Genomic DNA, 20,783 nt, shown 5'->3' with positions numbered 1-20,783 from the left:
AAGACTATCAACTGAATTCTTTTTTGAAGCCTGTTTACCCTAATACAAGGGTTAATGGAGTCAAACAATGGAGTCTGCCAGACCTATAGTAACTATAATCATAGGCCACACTCATACAAAAACTCATGAAGTTTAGAGTACAAATCAAGAGAGATTATACTTAAGTTATATGATGCACTAGTAAGGTTTCACCTGGAATACTGTATGTAGTTTTGGTCTTCATATTATGAAAAAGGACATAGCAGCATTAGAGAAAGTCTGGAAAACCAAGCTGATTTGGGGACTAAAATATATGAGCTATAAGGAGAGTAGTTGAATATTTTCAGTTTAAGCAAATAGAGATAAAGTTGTGATATGATTAAAGTGTTTAAAATTATGAAAGGAATAAGTACAACAGATCTCAGCTGTTGCTTTAAAATACATACCGTAATAAGAACATGGGGACACAGTTGAAACCTCAAATGTTAGAAAGTTTTTCTTCACACCAAGAAGATTTCTTCACATGGAAGAAATTTCCATGTAGTGTTATGTGAAGATATTATTTTAGGTGACTAGGACAGACACACTTCTAATGTTCTCACAAACTCATACTGGACAAATTTAGTTGTTGTCAGTTGACATGGTTTTCATGACTTTCAAAAGAAGACAGAAGGCCACAGAAAATCTATGTAGAAATTAGAAAAACATGCAAACATACCCCATTGTGCTACCAAGTGGCTTTTTTTAACCATCCAAGATGGGTACATGTCACCCCTCTCTTCAGGATGTTACATTGGCTCCCTGTAGCAGCATGCATTAAGTTCAAATCCCTGAAGCTTGCCTAGAAAGTATATGGAGACACTGGTGAGATGCAATGGTCCTTCTCGCCTACTCAGACCTGCCAGAGAATAGTGTCTGGTGATGCCACCTCTGCATGGTATCAAGCTGAAATCCAAACTCTTTTTATGTGTAGTTCCTAGTTGGTGGAACAAGCTACCCACCTCCATCTGAAGTGCTGACTCCCTCAATGCATTTAAGAAGCAATTGAAAACCCATCTGTTCTGTGACTATCTGTCTAATTGATTGAAAAAAAAAACTTTGCTCTGTGATCTTCATATTGTTGATTGATTTGTTGTTACATTAAGTTTAATTGCTTTATTGATCGTTAATCTATGACTGTAAATTTATTAGTTACTAGCTGTCCCCCATGGCTCCGCCCACATAGTAGTAAAACAGGACAGACTTTAAAAATCAATAAACAAACAAGTATCACTAGCTAAGCGGAGGCAAGCTTCGCTCCTAAATGTGGCCAAAAGTAAAGTGATTCAAACGGAGGCTGGTGCGTGAGTCAGGAAGGCCCTGCCCGTCTCCCCACTGCTGACATCACGTTTCCCCCTCCCCTCGGCTTGGTGCTCTCTCTCTCGGATTAGCACGAATAAATCACTCCTGCAAGAGAACTATGATACTTAGCGAGATGAGAGAAGTCGCAAAATCAAGTGGAATGTTCAAACAAATTATAGATAAAACCCGATCTAAATCCGTTAAGTAGTTCCCTTGTGAAAGGCGGACAGACGTACAGACAGACGTTGGATTTTATATATATAGAGATGACATCTTTTCAATACATTTTTCTTACTGGTCCTGCTACACTTGCTGAACAAATAACTCCTTGCCTAATGTTATTGGATTATGTTTACCTCTTTTGTAAGTTGCTTTGGTTAAAAGCATCTACCAAGCAAATACATGTAAATATAACTCCACATAGACGGTTTGGGGTAAGCTGAAGATTTTATATGTGAGACACAGTGCTGCCCAGTAACCTGTTGTCAAGTGCGTGCTGGCGAGACACATTCCCAGAAGTAGTCTTTCAGCGCTGACTTAGCTGAGTTACTGGACTGATGCGAGGCAGACTGCTTTGTAAAGTATGGCTGTCAAACCTAATTTTGGATGCAGATCACGCCTGGGATGAGTGGACATAACAATAGACATGTGAAAAGGAAAAATAAGCATTATTTAGCAGAAAAGTCTCCAATCCAAAAAGATAATCATAAACTAGCAGATAGTCATACATAATATTAGCAAATACACAAAGGGAGCTCTAGATTTTAAACCACAAAAAGGTAAGGCAGTAGCTGTCACAGAGAAAAGTTTACACAATGATTCACCTTTTATTTCCCCCGTACCATCTATTAACTTCTGCATAATAAATGTTGCATAGCAACAGATACAGATCTGAGGAGCCATGCACAAAAGACAGGTCGAAAGTAAGGGCTAGGGGAAGAACTCCCACCTATTCTTGACACCCTTTACCTTTTTAAGCAAATGTCTTCAGTATCATTAGCAGGACATAATAAAAGAAAGTTAGTTTGATTGTTAGTGGAGCATTCTGAAACTACTGCAAATTACTTATCACAAGGCCTAATTGCAGAAACTCGTAAAGCATATATTGCTATAAGTGAGATCATTGGGCTAATTTTATGGAGAAACATTTAAAGGGGTTATAGGAAAGGGTAGAGTCTCATGAGATAGTATCTCTGCCTGCTATTTGTTTATCAGCAACCTAGGAAGTGATGAAGAATAACATCACATCTGTCACCTATCACTGGTGCAACATTATAAGGAGTCCTCATCAACCCAGTGAGCCAACAGGTTGTAGAGTATCATACACGTGCACATGGGAGGCAACTGAAGGGCTCAAAAAGAGATAATTCCTTGCCGGACCAAGGGGATGGCAGAGTGCACTGATCCTTCCTCTTTTTCATCTGCAGACCAACCATGAGAAATTCTGCCTGGACTCAATGACCTCACTTCTGATCTGGACCCGATGACATCACTTCCTGGTCTGGGCCCAATGACATCACTTCTGGTTCCGGCCCAGGAGACATCACTTCCAGTTCCTGCCAGAATGACATCATTTCTCCTGCCCGACTTCAAAACCGCCATGTTTGGCTGTCTGAACTGTTCTGTTTTTCGATTGAAGTCTGTCAAGACCTTTTCATTTTGAATCAATCCATCATATTTTGGCTACCCCCAAACGATTTCCTGTGTTGCTTCAATCATTTCACAAGAGACAGACTCCATTAGAGAGAATGGTAAACAGTACCATTTTATGACCTGCTGTATTCATTGTGCACTGCTGTTGTGTCCTGATTTGTTGTCGGCATGTGCAAGCTTATTCTTTTCCTGTGGTAAACACCAATAACAAATAGGAAACCTGGTTGGTGTTCTTTGAACATCATTATCAGAGAGCACATCACACAACTACATTTTCTGAACGAGAAATATTGTGGTTTTTAATTATTTTCCTAAGAAAATTTCTGATGATTTAATTTAAATATATTCATTCAAAATAAATTGTGTAAAACAGATGTTATGGAATGCAATAAACCCTTTAACAACTAAAGAAAAGAATACTTCCGTTGCAAGTATTTTACTGAATAGAAATGATAAACGAAAAATGAAAATCCTGAACAAGAAAAGGTAAGACCGTGGTCCATTTTATTGAAAACAAGACTGCTTGGTGAAAAGTTTTTCTTTCTTTTTTTCAAACTAAACAGATACATTTGTTTTTGAAAGCTATAGGATTTTAATTTTAATGGATATAGAAATAAAGTTTTATTTAAACAATTTAAAAAATAAAAATAAGGCCCAACAAAGAGGGCAAGTTTGGATAGCTTGGTGTTAAAGGTACTTAATGGAGATTGATGGCAAAAGGAAAAAAGAGAAGGAACAAAATCAATGAAGCTCCATGCTTGATTAATAGAAATTCAAAGGCAGTCAATTAAAACGTGACAAAAAAATCTACCACCAAATGTGAAAGTCCACCAGTTTAGACAAAAACAAGGCTGAAGTTATGCTAAACACAATTACACACACTGCTGTAAAAATGATGGAATTATGACAAACTCTTAACAATAAAATAATAATACATAACAATAAAAGTGATACAAAGGTTGCCTAGTAAAGCAAAAGTATGAATGTGTTTCTTTTATGTTTAATTGCCATGTCTCCCTTTTTAACATGGATTATATAGATGTGAAATAAATATAATAGGCAGGAGGCAGAATTTGATTAATTTGCTGGTTTAATTGAGCAATTCTTACATCCAAGTCACTTCACAGTAAATCTGTTTCATTTACAAGCACAACAGCATTGAAAAAAGAAAAAAAAAACTATATTCAGACATCATTGTTAATTTAATTCTACCCCTGAACATTTTCCTTCAATAAGAAGCCAATAGTCAAAAAATTAAGTAAGAGAAATGAAAGCAAATAAGCCTGTTTGGTCTGATTGCTATTTATTTTTATTGTTCAAATTCGTGACAGTTTATTTTGTTTATCAATTGAATTTACATTGTAAGAACAATAGAAGATCGAAGCAACCCGCATCTTTCACATTTTCAAAATGTATATTTCTCCTTACTATATGTCCAAAGGCTCAGAGAATTGCTAAATGTGAATGAATATTTCATAAATGTGTACTCTCCAAGGCTCAATTGGTGTGTTAATTAGCTGCTCAGAGCTTTGCAAAGGGCTAACTTTAAGTGCGCCGTGAAGCGCTTGCTATAAATACATGTTGTTTTACTTCCTCACCTGCTATGGATGTAAATGAGAGGAGCAAAATAGTAATCAGTGATAAAACAGCATTGTCATGACACACTAGAAAGCTTGTTTACTTTCTTTTCAACCAAAGGAGATAAAAATTACCAAAAAAAAGCTGTTATCTGTCTTTCTCACATCTCATACGTCATCCTACTAACCTCAACCCTAATCAGGTATGAATATTTATTAGTTTGCAGCAAGAGATACAACATCAGAATAAAATATTCATTTCCTTTGCATGTTTGGCTTATTCTCACACTCGGAGAGAAAACAGATGATCAGTCTCCAGCTCTTAAAGAGCTAAGGACCACTGTGTATCCACTGTTTAGCTTACTGCATATAAGAAATGCCCAGGTGAACTGATTGTATTGTATGCATGTCACTGGATTTTGGAACAAAAAAAATGTACCCTTGGGCTGAAATGCTTTGATATTTGCAGTGTTCTTCACTACCTCATGTACACTCTGCCTTTTATTCAAGCATTAAAATGATTAATTTGCTTGCTGGTTTTATTTCATATTTTTGACCAACTACAAACACGCCTAATGCTTGTTTAAGGTATTTTGGAGGGCTGAGTATATTTTTTGTAATTTCAAAAAATGTATTTATGTTTATTTTGGTTACTTTGTGTATTCCACTTTGCTTTATACTTTTCTTGATGTTATACTATGGACATCTTCCTTTGGGTATAACATGGTGGATGCAATGATGGGTGTTATTGGGCCACAACTTTCGGAGTGAACTGCAGCCCATTCTTTTTATATCCCAAGTTTATTTTTTTGTATTTTTAATATATTAATATAGCCACTTGAACCTGAGTTTGGAAATGAGAAATGGAATATAAATGTAAGAATAATCTTGTGTATGGTCTTTGGGTTCTAACTGAACACCTTATTAGTGTTTGTAGTTTATTTTGTATAGTGTCAGGTTGTAGATAGTAAAACATCCACAAGGATTCATAAGTTTTCTTCAAACTGCATTTTTCTTCATATTTTTCATTGTGCACTTGTATCTAAAACATTTTCAATTCACATAAAATCATTTGTCTGCTTGCATTAATCAGTTTCAAAGATCAAAAACAATCATCAGATATAGGTGGATTTCAAATTCATATTCATGGACTTATCATAAAAGTAACAGGGTTACATAATTTCCAGTTTAGCAGCTATTACTTTGCACCATGGGAGACAGGAGAAAGAATGGCAAACAGTGAGTTGGTTGGTATGTAACAGATCCCCCAAACCTCAGATGCAACTATAGTACATGAACAACAATCCAGAGTTATTACCAAATTCTTTCTTTCTTTCTTTCTTTCTTTCTTTCTTTCTTTCTTTCTTTCTTTCTTTCTTTCTTTCTTTCTTTCTTTCTTTCTTCTGCACTCCACTCAGACAGGGTTTGTCCTCACTTTCTCCTGACTCTGACTCCATGAACAAGGTGAGGTAGCTTCTCTTATGCTGGACCCATGTATACTTTCGGTGACCCAATATTACACAGAGGAAACATCTCCAGGTCAAGTGAAAGCCCCTCAAAGTAGGGATATATACTTTCAGCAGTTTCCTTTGGCAGCACCCATGGCAACCAGCAGGGCTGCCCAATGGACCTAAAATTACAAAGTTGCCTCAAAAGGTTTTCTCATGGGCAATCCAGTAAACAGACACTGCCACCTACTGGATTGGGAGAGTATACATCCCTGATAGGCAGCTTATCTTGTCCTTCTGCTTCACTAAACCACATTTTATTACACTGCAAAGTATTCAGATGACAAATGTACAAAAGAGACTACTGCTAAATGGTACTTTTGTGGCTGCTAAATACTGTGAGAGGCTAATAATAGTATAAACCAACTACAGTTTTTTGATCCATTAACAGTTTACATGGATGAAGATAACATTCTGGACCTTAAGCTGGTCTTGAAACTCTGAGTTACAGATCTGTGCACATCTATCCACAACTAGATTTCTTAATAGGTAGACAGATAGCACTTTGTCCAAAATGGGAAATGTAGCCTTTTACATAAGCTCAAGGAATATTATAACAAACAACAACCCACAAAAATGCTTTTAAGTGTAAACTGCTGGCACCTTTGGGCAGATCTGAACTCAACCTGATTCATCTTATTGCCAGCTATAAGCCTGTTATTAGACAGCAACCTGTTACCACCACATTAGTGAGTAAGTGGAGCCTGGAGGCTGAAATGGTTCTGAAAGACTGCTTCCAAAGGACAGGCCTGGAAATGTTATACAAGTCACATGGGAATATTATTGAAGGATTCAACCACTGCATCACAGACTATATCAACTTTTGTGTCGACACTGTGGTACCTAGGTACCCTAAAGACAGTGTGTTTCTTTCCAAAAAACAAGCCTTGGATTACTAAGGAAAAATAGGGTATCCTGAATGAGAAAAGGAGAACATTCAAATCAGGTCACAAAAAGGCTTTGAAGGGCACACAGCAATTGCTAAAGAAAAAGCTGAGTGAAGGAAAGATTGTTTACAAACCTAAAATAGAAATCAAATTGACTCAAAATAACATGAAAGATAACTGGCAAGGAACTGGCATATATTACTAGACTCAAGCAATCCAGGACTTAGGTGCTAGAAGGGAATGTGGCAACAACTAACTCCCTGAACCAATTTTTAATAGCTTTTCCCTTCCACTGCCACCTTCTTCCAGTGACCAGTCTAACTACACAGTCTCTACTACATCAACAACTCCTACATCAACTGGAATGGCCAGTGGACTGTCTGACCTGGACTGTCGGTAACTGAAGACCAAGTAAGGAGACAACTGAGGAAGCTACACACAGGAAAAGCTGCTGAACCAGATGGAGCAGTCCTGGAGTTCTTAAGGCCTGTGCTGACCAATTTTGTGGTGTTCTCTGTCACCTGTTTAGTCTGTTCCTAAGGCACCAGAAAGTATGGCTGCTGAGTAAAACATCCTGTATTGTGTCTGTTCCAAAGAAGGCAGACACCTCTTCACCCAATGACTATAGACCTTTGGCACTTATGTCTCACATCATAAAGACCTTTGAGAGGCTGATCCTGGACTATATGAGATCTCTTGAGGTAGACTATTTGGACCCACTGCAGTTTGACTTTTGGACAACGATTGGAGTGGAAGATGCAATTATGTAGCTGCTCCACAAAGCTTATTTTGGACAAATCTGGCACCACTCTGAGGGTTATGTTTTTGATTTATCCAGTGCCTTCAATACCAATGTATTATATGTCAGGCAGGCTGCAGTGTGTGAGACTCAACGTCTGTGTCTCTGATACAGATGTGAGCAATACTGGAGCACCACAAGTAACAGTACTGTCTCCTATTCTCTTCACTCTGTACACCTCAGACCAGGGGTAGGCAACGTCGGTCCTGGAGTGCCACAGTATGTGCAGGTTTTTGTTCCAACCCAGTTCCTTAACGAGAACTCAATTATTGCTGATGAAGCACATATTGCTTAAGTGACATTTTAATGCTTCATTTTAGTGGTCTCGCTTGTTAAGGTTCTCCAACCTTAATTGCTTATTTCAATCTTAAACTGCTGCATTCAGTGTTTTAATTGCTCCTTATTAGCAATAAGATGTAAAACAGGGGTAGGCAATGTCGGTCCTGGTGAGCCGCAGTGGCTACAGGTTTTCATTCAACCCAATTGCTTAATTAGAAACCAATCATTGCCAATCTCAGACCTTATTTAATTTTATGGCTTGTTAGTCTGTGCAATGTAAGGCTTTTATATCGTAGATTTTTTTCCTTTCCAAGGATATCATCCAAATGATTTGAAGCCTAAAACAGATCATTTTCAGTCTGTCACATTTTTCTATTAAGTGTTTTATTAAATCAAACCGTGCATGATGAACACACACAGATGTAATTGGAAAAAAGCTAGCTGGAGAACTGCTGGCTGCTTTGTCTTTTACATCTTATTGTTAATAAGGAGCAATTAAAACACTGAATGCAGAAGTTAAAGATTGAAATAAGCAATTAAGGTTGGAGAACCTTAACAAGCGAGACCACTAAAATGAAGCATTAAAATGTCACTTAAGCAATATGTGCTTCATCAGCAATAATTGAGTTCTCGTTAAGGAACTGGGTTGGAACAAAAACCTGCACATACTGTGGCACTCCAGGACCGACGTTGCCTACCCCTGCCTCAGACTATAAATATAACACCAGGTCATTTCACTTGAAGAAATTTTCAGATAATTCTGCACTTATGGGGTGTACTGATAAGGGGGATGAGACAGAATATAGGAATCAGGTGGAGAACTTTGTTTCTTGGTGCAAAAAGAATTGTCTGCACCTTAACATCAGCAAAACCAGGGAACTGGTTATGGACTTTCATGGCACCAAAGAGTCTCTATGTCTGGTCACTGTTCAGGTAATGGATATAGAGGTGGTGCACTCCTACAAGTATTTTGGGGTTCATTTCAACAATAGGTTGGACTGGTCTCATAACACAGAGGAACTATATAAGAAAGGACAGGGCAGGTGTTTTTTTCTTAATACACTGTATTCCTTTAATGTGGTCGAGAGGATGTGTAGTATTGATCATAATGACTGTCATTTGTATCTTCATTCTCTCCTCCGCTATTTCCTTCAGCGGGCTGAGATTATTTCCCATAACTGATCCTGCCTTCTCAATTATCGTGTTGATTCTTTGGGCCTGTCTTGAAGCAGTGTTGCTGTCCCAGCACACAACAATGTAGAAAATTGTACTGGCCATCACAAAGTTGTAGACCATGTAAAGAATGTCTACCCACATTAAAGGAATGCAGTCTCCCAAGAAAAAGGAATCTACTCTGGCTTTTGTTATATAGTTAAACTGGTCATTGATGTACTTATGAAGTACTTATGTACAGAACACAGGTGGAAAAGAAAACAAAATCATCCACACAAATATTAAACACCAGAGTCCCCTCAAGGCTGCTACCTCGTTGCATTAATGTACTCATTTCCATCCATGACAGGCAGAAACAGCAACAGACATATCAAGTATTTTGATAAAATTAGCCTGATCAACACACACGATAAAACAGGGTTTTTGAATGAAAATGTAAACCTGGCCATAAATGTTACCAAAATGCCATAAGGAAATTTTGAGAAGCACCATGAAACTTGAAGAATACAGTATCAACACACAACTTCCCACGCGGACGAATTGGTGAAACACTGACTGTGTGTGATGTGACCTCAACACACTTGCTGAGCCTGCCTGAGACTGGAAATTTCGTAACAAACTGCCTCTCTCTTTGAGACCACCTGTTGCAGGGTTCCTGAGACTCAGTTCGAAAAGTGTAGGAGAGGCATTGAGTATTTTTGCATCGCATTATTATCTTCGGTGGCCATTTTCAGTTGAAAAAATGTTAGTTATACTGAGATTTACATTACATTAATTAGATTAATTTAGCATGATGTTCTATGAACATTTATTCTGAAAACTTTGTTACTTTGGTATTACCTATAATGGGATTTAATCTGTATATATATGAAAAACCTCAGCAACGGAAGGCAAGGCTTGAAATTTCCACTAAAAACATTGTATATCTGGAGGTATTTTCTTGAGACAAAGATTAATAGTACTCATATGCCAGTGATACGGCTAAGATATAGTATCACCAGTGTCTTCTTACAAAAGCCAGCAGGGCAGCAAGCACAGGTGGGTCCACATCCTCTGCACTGGATAATTCTTAAGACTTAGCTGACGCCAGTCCAGACTTGGTCAGTGATGTCACTATACCTTCCATGATTAAAGAGGTAGAAATCAGCATGTCTGGTATCCCATAGTTCACGAGCATCTGTCAAATAATTCCAACCATAGTTAGTGTCTCAAAAAAACATAACAAAAAGCTTAGCTGCAGGTTTTGTTTTCAGATTTGATCTTCCTTTTGACCCCCCACCTGTGATTTTTCACTTGCCCTTACAAAGAAATTATATTATTATTTTATGTTTAGACACTTTGCTTTTAATGGTCTTCCTGGTTCTGACCTCTGTACCCCTTTGACCATCCTTTTGCCTCGTCCATGCAGTAACCAAGCCCCAGGCATGCAGTAACCAGAAAAGAAATCATAATTCAAGAAATCACTTGAAAAAAAGTTTTGTATTTTGTAGAAATATGCCAAAACTAGGACACTATGTATACTGCGACAGTATCATAAATATCCATGTCACGATCACACATAGCAATGAAAACTACATGATTGGCAAATGGAGACATTGCTAATCAACATGGAGACCAAACAAATGTTGATAAAAGATCATGTCATTTTCTAACCCACTTAATCCAGACCAGGGTTATGGTGTAGTCCAAAGCTTATCCCAGCTAGCATATGACGCTACGCAGGAGGCAAGAACAGACCCTAGACAGGGCGCCAGTCCGTCACAGAGAGAAAAAATCATAATCACAATTTCCACAAACTGTTTCTTTGCAGGATTCATAAAACTTTCTGCTTCACACTTGTCTGAGGACTGCTCCATTGAGCTCCAAAGATCTAATTAAAAGGAGATCAAAATATCAGTATTGTAATGATTATGCTTGGGACATTTCTGAATTATTTAATATTATTTTTTGAAAGGTTGGTCTTCTTATATTTTCAAATTTGTTTATTGTTATTAATATTTTTTTCAGTGTTGTAATCACCTGGCAAACGGTGGGTGTTCAAAGGAATACTGGAGCAATACAAAGAAATCTGAAGTCGTCTCCCTTAGTTCTTTCTCGTAAATGGGGATGGGTATTTGAGGAGTAAACTGCAAGACAATGATTATATTTTTATATTATGTACATTAAAGAACCATCAACAACAAATCAAATCAAATTAATAATATATTGAACAATTATTATAAAAGTAGAGTTGAATACATCAGCTGCATGAATTAAAGGTAAAATACCACTTCCGGTTAGCGGAAATAGCCCAAAAGTTGATAGAAATCTACGCTGTGTACCTAATACTTGCATGCAAAATTTGGTTGACCTAAGTGAAAGCGTAACTCAAGTTATTGTGTTTACATACACACGCACACAGACAGACACACAAACAAACATAATTCAATAAATGGTATTTTTGGACTCAGTGAGGTCTAAAACATCGAGATTCATCAAAATTTTGAAATGGAATTTTTGGAGGTTTCTAATACTTTGTACACGAGAAAGTAATGACCAGGGGCCTCATGTATAAACGGTGTGTATGCACAAAAATGTTGCGTATGCCCATTTCCACACTCACATTGCGATGTATAAAAACTAAACTTGGCGTAAAGGCATGCACATTTTCACACCAGATCAAGTTCTCTGCTCGGCAGCATGCAGCGTCAAAGCATTGCTACTGTTCCTGTGTGGTTTCCCTTTATTTTTTAGATTTACATTCCTGTATGCAGCTTCATCAAATGCACTGAAATTTACAGCATATTGTTTATTAGTTTAAGGCATCTGATTGTAATCAACCTGTAACCATATAATGGTGCACAGAATGGCCAAACTATTCCAAATACTATAGCTGTTTTAGCATTGTCACTGTCAGTGCACCACTCAGAGTATTTAACCCACTGTATCCGAGTATGGAATCACAGCTCTACAGCAGCTGATCAGAAAGCTCTACCGCAGATTGTGTCAAGAGTGGGGAGAAATATTGGGATAGAGCTTCTAGCACACGCTGCCTCAGCCATGCACACAGTCTATTTGAACTTCCTCCATGTGGCAAATGCTTCAGAGCCTTTCCTGTGCCGACCTTGCAGTTCAGAAACAGTTTCATCCCAAGAGCTCTAAACACAGTCAATCAGTCCATCAAGTGATTCCGATAGAACTGTTTGTACAATTGCCTCACTGTAAACTTGCTTTACAGTTGTAATATTGCACAACCTGAGCCACTTATGCTTTCATATTGTATATTTTTTACTGTTTTTTTATCCTATTATTATTATTATTATTGTTGTTATTTTACCATTTTATAGGAAAATAAGTTTATGGAGGATTTACATATTGAATGTCATTGTACCATACAATAACAATAAAGGAATTCAATTCAATTGAGAGCGTGTATTTATAGATGATGATGACTGGCTTCTAAGTTGATTTAGAGTTCCAGGTGCTATCTTCATGGAGCTCTTGATATCATTTTAAAGATGAAATGCATTAAAGTATATATATTACATTATACAGATGCATTTTAAACTTCATTTAAATAATGTATATTGTTAATGATTAAATATGCGAGGACTTGGTGGGCAGCGGTAGTGATGAGCTCGTGCCCCATTCAGAGATTGTTCCTGCCTCACGCTGTATTCTTGCTGGGGCTGGCGCGATCCTGGATAGATAGATGGATGGAACAATTAAACATGTACTATGGATATATTTCAATGTTCCTTAAACGTTTTGAAGAATCGGCATTCTAAGCTTACAGATGACTTGACATTTATTAAAGAGCTGATTGTTTGGCGATTGGTTATTTGGAGAAAGAAAAGGAAGGACAGGAATAGGCAGTTAGTACGTTTGAAAGAAACAGTACTGTTGCAATAAATTATTTTATTAAGGGTCGTGCACAGGGCAGCAAGCATTTTGCGGGAGGCAGGAACAATCTCCGGAAGGGGCACCAGCTCATTGCTACCACTGCGCCAACGTTCCTCAATATTGTAATTTCTATCACCATGAAAATTATATCAAGTATACATCTTCGTATTTAAATTGTTGAGAGAGCTGTTACATCATGAATGCAATGTATTCTGTGTCCTGTCAGCATAAGAGAAAGCCCATTTAAGAAGCATGTACTGATTCACATATGTAAGAGTACATAGAATACGAAGCATTTGACGTGCTACTTTATTTACGATAGGATTGAGCAACTATTAAATTAAACGATTTTAAGATTTAATGACAAAATAAAGTACGTGATTAAAGTGGAAATTTCAACCTTTTTTTCACACTGTGTCCCAGTTTTTTTTTCTTTTCTCTGTACCCTAATACGCTTCCATGTGACACTCACACGGTGGGCTACAACTCGCCTTTTCATGGCGACTTTGAACTGACCACTTCTTATTTGTTTTGGGCACTGTGCGCCTTTCTGAATTTGAACTTGTTAGTTTCTCCACCACTCTGTCACTCGATCAACTTCCTTTTGTTGTTTATATCACTGCTTAAACCAACAAATAGTACATTTTTCCTTGCCTCTACTTGGTATTCGCTGAAATTCTTCTTTTTCCCCATGCTTTTGCTATTGTCTTTTCCCAGAACGCAAAACATAAGGGGCGGTTTATATTGATTTGCATGTTCAAAGAGGTGTAATTGTGGGAGGAGTCAGGGTGGAGCGACAGGCGTGTGCACGAGCATTATTTTTCACACTGACTGGGATATATGGAGCATAAGAACATGGAAGTTGGTGTACGTACAGAATTATGCATCTGGATTTTTTTGTGCATACGCACATTTCCGCAATGTTTTAGTGTGAATTCTACGCACGGCATTATGCATGAGGCGCCAGGAGATGGATGAAAGAAATGAACTGGGGCAGACAGAATTGTTAACTAGCTATAGCAAATGTGTCTGTAAACTAAAAGACACCATCAGAACCTGATTGTCAAAGCCAAAACACAAAACCAGAGCTGTAATAGAAAGTAACATTATAGAGTTATTTCAATTTCAATTCTTTATCGTCATGTGTAGAAGTATGATGTACAATGAAATGCTTGCTTGCCCCTGCAGACAGTGAACATAGACAAAAAAACCCACACACAATAAATAAATGAATACTTGTTGTTTGCTAAAGTAATGAACCCAATGCATGGAAGGCAGAAGCTGTACACCACTATCTTATGTAAGTGGAGTGAAATGACATAAAATGTCACATGAGGAGCAACGGGCATAGCAATAATTCTAAATCAAGAAAGAATTACAATTTTTATATAATCAACAAAAAACATTCAGAAATGTCAAAATTGAGATAAAGAAGGTCTCAAACACTCATAACAATCAGTCAATGAGCTGCTGTTTTGTACTTTTGTTTTCTTATGCATGATGCCATTTTTGTGTTTTGTTGTTTTTTTCATAGGTGCTGCTATGCTGTTCTCAGTAACTATGGCTAAGCTGCCACAGTGATATTACCATGTTGCAGTTATAACTGTGTGAAGTTTTGGTCTCCAGGCTACAAAAAATACATTGCTGCACTGGAAAAAGTCCATAGAAGAGCGACTATGCTGATTCCATGGCTACAGGAGATGAATTATGAGGAAAAGCTGAAAAGAGTTGATCCTATTCAGTTTAAGCAAAAGAAGTTTAAGACTAGGCATGATTGAAGTGTTTAAATATATGAAGGGAATTAGTACAGTGGATCAAGACCGTTATTTAAAAATGAGTTCATCAAGAGCACAGTTGGAAACTTGTTCAGGATAAATTTTGCACAAACATTAGGAAGTTTTTCTTTACACAGACAAGCCATATCATGTATTTGGATTCTCTTTAAAAAGAGACACTTTTTTCAAAAACAGTGAGGGAAGAAAACTAAACAGATAGCATTAGGACTGTTGGCTTTAATTTCTTGGTTAGAAAATTTCACTTTCTTGTATTGAGCTTTGGCAACCAGTTTCCTCATGTTGCCAGGTTATTAGATTTCTGCTTGTCTTAAGGCTATTTGGTTTCTCCCAAAAAAGCTACTCATTTGCATAATTAATTATTTAAATAACTCGTCAGGAATTGCCAGCTTGGCACAAGTATCATTCATAAACATCAGATATGAAATCCCTTAGGTCCCTGAATAGAAGAAAGTTTAAACTGTTCAAGTAAGAGACCTTTTGCTTCTAGTCTGAGATCTTGTCAGTGCATGCTGAGGAAGCTGAAACACAAAGGTTTTTATTATTTTATACTTTTGCTTACTTAGCTGAAAATGTCAGAGAAGAAAATTTGAGCTTCTCATAACCTTGTCTGAAGTACTCACTATGCTGTAAGAAAGTGCAAAAGGAAAAGCCAACTTGCTGTGGTACCAATGTGTGTTCTTCTCCTGTTTTGAGAAGAAATGAGAGCTGCTTTTAAAAACTACCAAAAAAGTCAAATGCAGTACAAATGCATCATGGAAGAATCCCACTGGAAAGGGGTTAACATAAAAGCCACAAAACAGTGGTGCCCAAACAAAATAAACCAAAAAATAATCAACTTCAAAACAGAAGGTCAAAGTAATATTCTGACTGCAGAATTGGATTCCTTGGGTATTACAACTCCCCAAATCACACCAAGATGAAATTTCTGGCCTATGGAAAACCAAAGAAAAATTAAAAAGAAACCCAAAGCACTTTAAAGAATGTTAATATGGGCATAAAATGTGATGGGCATGTCATTTTTAGGCAATACTTACAAAAAATGTTAACTCAGCGTTACTATATATTTGTGAATAAAGTCAGATACAGTGAAGTACTTTTATTTCATGCTGACATGTGTATTTTGGATTGTTGAATTAAATTTTCCTGATTTGGTTTCTCTCATTATCTTCAGGTTGCTAAAATACTTTGAACCATTTAACCATTATAATATATCCTAGAGAATATATTCAATACATATTCAATATAATATATATAAAATGTAATAAACAGGAAAAAAGCTAAATGAGAAGTAGCAGTTCTATCATGTACAGTATTTTTAGGCTCAAGCATAATTACAGCACGTTTTGTCATAAAAAATGAAATAATGATGCTCATAAACTCTAAGATTCTTTTATTTAAAAGTAAAAGCAACATTTTCATTTGATAGCACATTCTGTGCTATACTGTAAAACTCATCATCAATAATATTTCAGTGTTTATGTGTTTATTTCAGTGTTTATTTTCAGCAATATCAATGTGAACACAGCAAACATATTGTTTGCCATTGCTTCACTTAGCAATTGAACTGACTGAAATGTGCAGGGAGACTTGCTGAAGAGTCTACAGTCTCGATTTGCATATAAATTAAGCTCAGATAGAAAAGCAGGGCAGACAATATTTTCATTACTATTTAAATGATACAGCATATTGCTTGTAGAAGAAAAAATTATCTTATTCAAACAATCTCCTAGACAATCATAAAATAGCAAAATTGTTACATTCTGGAGTGTTTTGATACAGAGTCGACAACTAGAGCTCATGATGTTCCCGTATTTTGTACACTATTTCTGTGTAAAAAATAACACGTGATATATTGAAGTAAGCACCCTGGATACTTGTAAATATCAGATTTGGTGCCTGGTGGTCTGCATTGAAACACTTTAGGGTTTGTGTACGACCAGGCTGGCACCTCCACCTGAACCCGACACAAACAAGCATGGGACACAAGTTCAAGGCACACACATATTTTTTATTTTCTTTTTTACCTCGTGGGAAAAGCCTTCCCCTGTTTCCCACAAGTACAGCACAGTCTCACAAGCACAATGCACCAACACAATACTCTTCCTTCTCTTTCTCTCTTTCTGTCTTTTCTTTCTCCTCTGCTCCACTGGTCCAGCTTTGTCTTCCTCCTTCCAACTCTGGCTCCTCAAGTAGTGGTTGCTGGCTTCTTTTATACTGCACCCGGAAGTGCTCCAGGCGCTTGATGACCTAGTTTCCAGCAGCACTTCTGGGTGTGGCAGAAGCACTGCCCAATAGGACTCAGCAGACCCTGGTGCAGCACCTCCCATGGAGCCCTGCAGGAGTCTGAGGCACCGCTGCAACCCAGGGGGGCTGCCATCTAGTGTCCCAGGGGAAGTAACGCTCTGACCACACTTGCTCCCCCGGTCCTCCCAGCGTGGAGGTATCCTGGCTGGGCATGGGCCCTGGTCTCACACTACAGGCTGTAGTACAACTGCCTCAGTTGGTATTTTACAGTATTGTCCATTAAATCTAATTAGTAACACTACTTATTTATAAACAATTTTAATTTGTTACAGCCAAAAATATCATTTTTAATCTACATTCTTACAGTATGTCTTAAGCAGTGGCATAGCTAGGGTTTTCAGCGTCCGGGGACAAATGAAGATTTTGCGCCCCCTACTGTTTGCCAAAATGCAATGGGGAACATCAATTCGGTGCCCCCTGGATGCTGCGCCCGGGGTCAGATGTCCCCCCTTGCCCCCCCTAGCTACGCCACTGGTCTTAAGGCAGTATATACACACATACTGTATATACATAAACATACACTAGACTAGCATTCAAAAGTTTGTAATCAACCAAATATTTTCAAGATTTTGAAAATTATTTTGTTTATTTTTTAAATCAAGGTACCATTTAACTGATTCAGAAATGCAGCCAAGACATTAACAATGTTGCTAATGGCTACTACTCCTTGAAGTGCCTGATTTGTGAATGTGAATTTATTTTTCACATGACTGATGCCCTTTATTCAGCAGCCATTACTTCAGTATCTTAATGGTAAATTCTCTTAGCTTGTACTTAATTAATCATTTTAAAAGTTAACTGGGTGTTAGAGAAAAGCCAAGCAAAATGACACCTTTTATTGGCTAACTAGAAAGATTACAATATGCAAGCTTTCGAGGCAACTCAGGCCCCTTCTTCAGGCAAGATGTAATCAATTACATCTTGCCTGAAGAAGGGGCCTGAGTTGCCTCGAAAGCTTGCATATTGTAATCTTTCTAGTTAGCCAATAAAAGGTGTCATTTTGCTTGGCTTTTCTCTACATTCATAATGGCTAACACGGTACAACACCCTAGTACTACTGGGTGTTAGAGAAAGCCTTTGTGATTGTGTTAGCACTGCTGAGAAGTGTTGCTTATTTCAATAAAGCAAGCAAATGTTCTTACTTTGGGCTGCAAGGTAATGGAATTTCCCAACTTCAATTCAGTGTTCAAAATGGCCAAAATGAAACAGGGTTCTCAAAAAAAGTATCAGTCTATTGTTGTCTATTTTCTACAAGGAGCACTTGATGGACAGATTAATTGTGTTTATAGTTCTTGGGATGAAACTGTTTCTGAGCCACGAGGTCCGTACAGGAAAGACTCTGAAGCGTTTGCCGTATGTGAGCAATTCAAACAGGCAGCATGGCTGAGGCAGTGTGTGCTTGATGCTGTATACCGATAATTCTCTTTCCGATCAGCTGCTGTAGAGCTGTGATTCCACACTCAGATACAGTGATATAAATACTCCGAGTGGTGCAGTGAGAGTAACATGGAAAAAGATGATCTGCTGTGGCAACCTCTAACGGGAGCAGCTGAAAGAAGAAGAAGGTGCAATGAGAGTAACAGCACTAAAGCCGCGTCAGGGATGTGGATCTAAAAAAGAAAGGGAAACCACACTGGAACAAAAGCACTGCTTTGACGCTGGGTGCCGCCAGTTTGCAAAACCGAGCTGAAAATTTGCGTATGCTAAGCATTTAGCTGGTGTGAAAATGTGCGTGGCTTTATGCAAAGTTTAGGGTTTATAAATCACTACATTTTTGTGCGTATGCACCGTTTATACATGAGGCTCCTGATCCTCTCTCCTCTTGTCCCTCTGCAATTCATTTGATAACCCTGCATCTCAATCATATCACCGTTGATCCACCCACTATTGACGTCACTTCCAGCAACCCCTGATGACGTCATTTCCAGTAACCAGAATCCACATTCCTGCCACATCAGTTCCTGTTCCATTCTGCTTGATTCCACCTCTTCCTCTTATCTGCCATATTCATAGCCCAGACTCAACAGGTTAATCAGTTCAGTTGTGAACTCTGCATCTGTAAAGACGTGTTTTTTTCTTTTATTTTTTATGATTTTCAGTATACGGGGTGGCCATCCCCAAACCTTTTTCTGTCTGCTGCCTTAGTTTTACCGCAGTACATGTGAGTAGAAAGCCATACAACCCCAGAGTATTCAATGAGGAAATTAGCTGATTATTACATAATTATTTACCAATGGACTTTTTAACTCATGGCAGAGCACCTGATTTTTAAGAATTATTTATTGACTACACTACACATTTGCACTTTGTTTGAATTTTGTTTGTAGAATAGAAGCACCAAAGCACTTTGCTCCAACTCTTGCCTGTGCACATCTTCATTCACCAGGCTCATCCTCAAACATGTTATCAACAGTTCTGGGTTCAAGTCCAGCCAAAGAGTGGAGCCAACCCAGACTGTCACATCGGGTCACATCATATTATGCATGCGTCTATATACTGAAAACTATTCAAGCATGTGCAAACCATATCAGGCAGGTAGCAGAGATTGGGTAGTAACATCTCTATCAAACATAGGTGCCACATCTCTGTGATGTTGCACTGGCTTCGCAGAGCATCCTGGGGTGCTGGAAAAGTTTTTCTAAGCTGGACAGACAGTCATCGGCAAACCCAGCAAATTCATTGTGAAAAACACTTTTCTGAATTTTGACAATCGACACAATTGGCTTTCTATGCAGGGGGAGGTCTTGAGTTGTTCCTAATGTTAACAGCATACAATTCGGTTTCCATTGACACCGTTATGGAACAGTATATCCAGAAAGTACATGGGTGGGTGGACAAGAAATATTTAGAGTTATTGGAGTTATGACAGACTGTCATTTCATCTAGGGTTGCTTCCTATATTTTAGCAGATTCTGCTGGGGTAGGGTTTGACTCCTTGGCAGCCTATATGGGAAAAGCAGGTTCAGAAAATAAATGAATAGATGGAACTAATGGTTTTGTGGAGCAAAGTAAATTGATCAATTTATTATAAATGTCAAGTAATTACTGAACTCATTATTTAAAATTTACCTCCAATTTGCTTGTGAAGTCTGATTTTATCAATCAAATACATTTGTCTTTTGCTTGTAATTTGAGTCTTAGTAAATCAATGCTGAGAAAAATAAATTACTGTGGCCTTTCAAATATAGTTTAATATCTTAAAACTTTTTCATCTTGATATGTGATGACAACTATAATTATATTTTGTTCCTAGAAAAAAATGACAGAAATGTGTTAGATTTATTTTAGGGTAAATAAAAATTTACTTAAACAGCTGAAAAAGGATACCCATTGATGGATGCTAAGTGAGTGTCAAGAAAAGTTATATTGTTTATTGATGAATGCAACTTCAGGAATAAAATACAAGATAAAATAGCAGGCAACAGATGTTATAAGATAACTAAAGTAACTGGTTGATGGATATTTATTTTATGCAGTATTACTAACAGTGCAAGGTACTTTACATCAACAAAGAACACATTTGGTGGTCAAGCACTCATTTATAAAAATAAAGAGATTGATAAGTAAGGAGCTCTAATAGGAAACAGTGGAAACATGATTAAGTG

This window comes from Erpetoichthys calabaricus, chromosome 6 (assembly GCF_900747795.2).
Source record: "Erpetoichthys calabaricus chromosome 6, fErpCal1.3, whole genome shotgun sequence".
Lineage (NCBI taxonomy): Eukaryota > Metazoa > Chordata > Cladistia > Polypteriformes > Polypteridae > Erpetoichthys > Erpetoichthys calabaricus.
Note: the sequence above shows the minus strand (reverse complement) of the source record.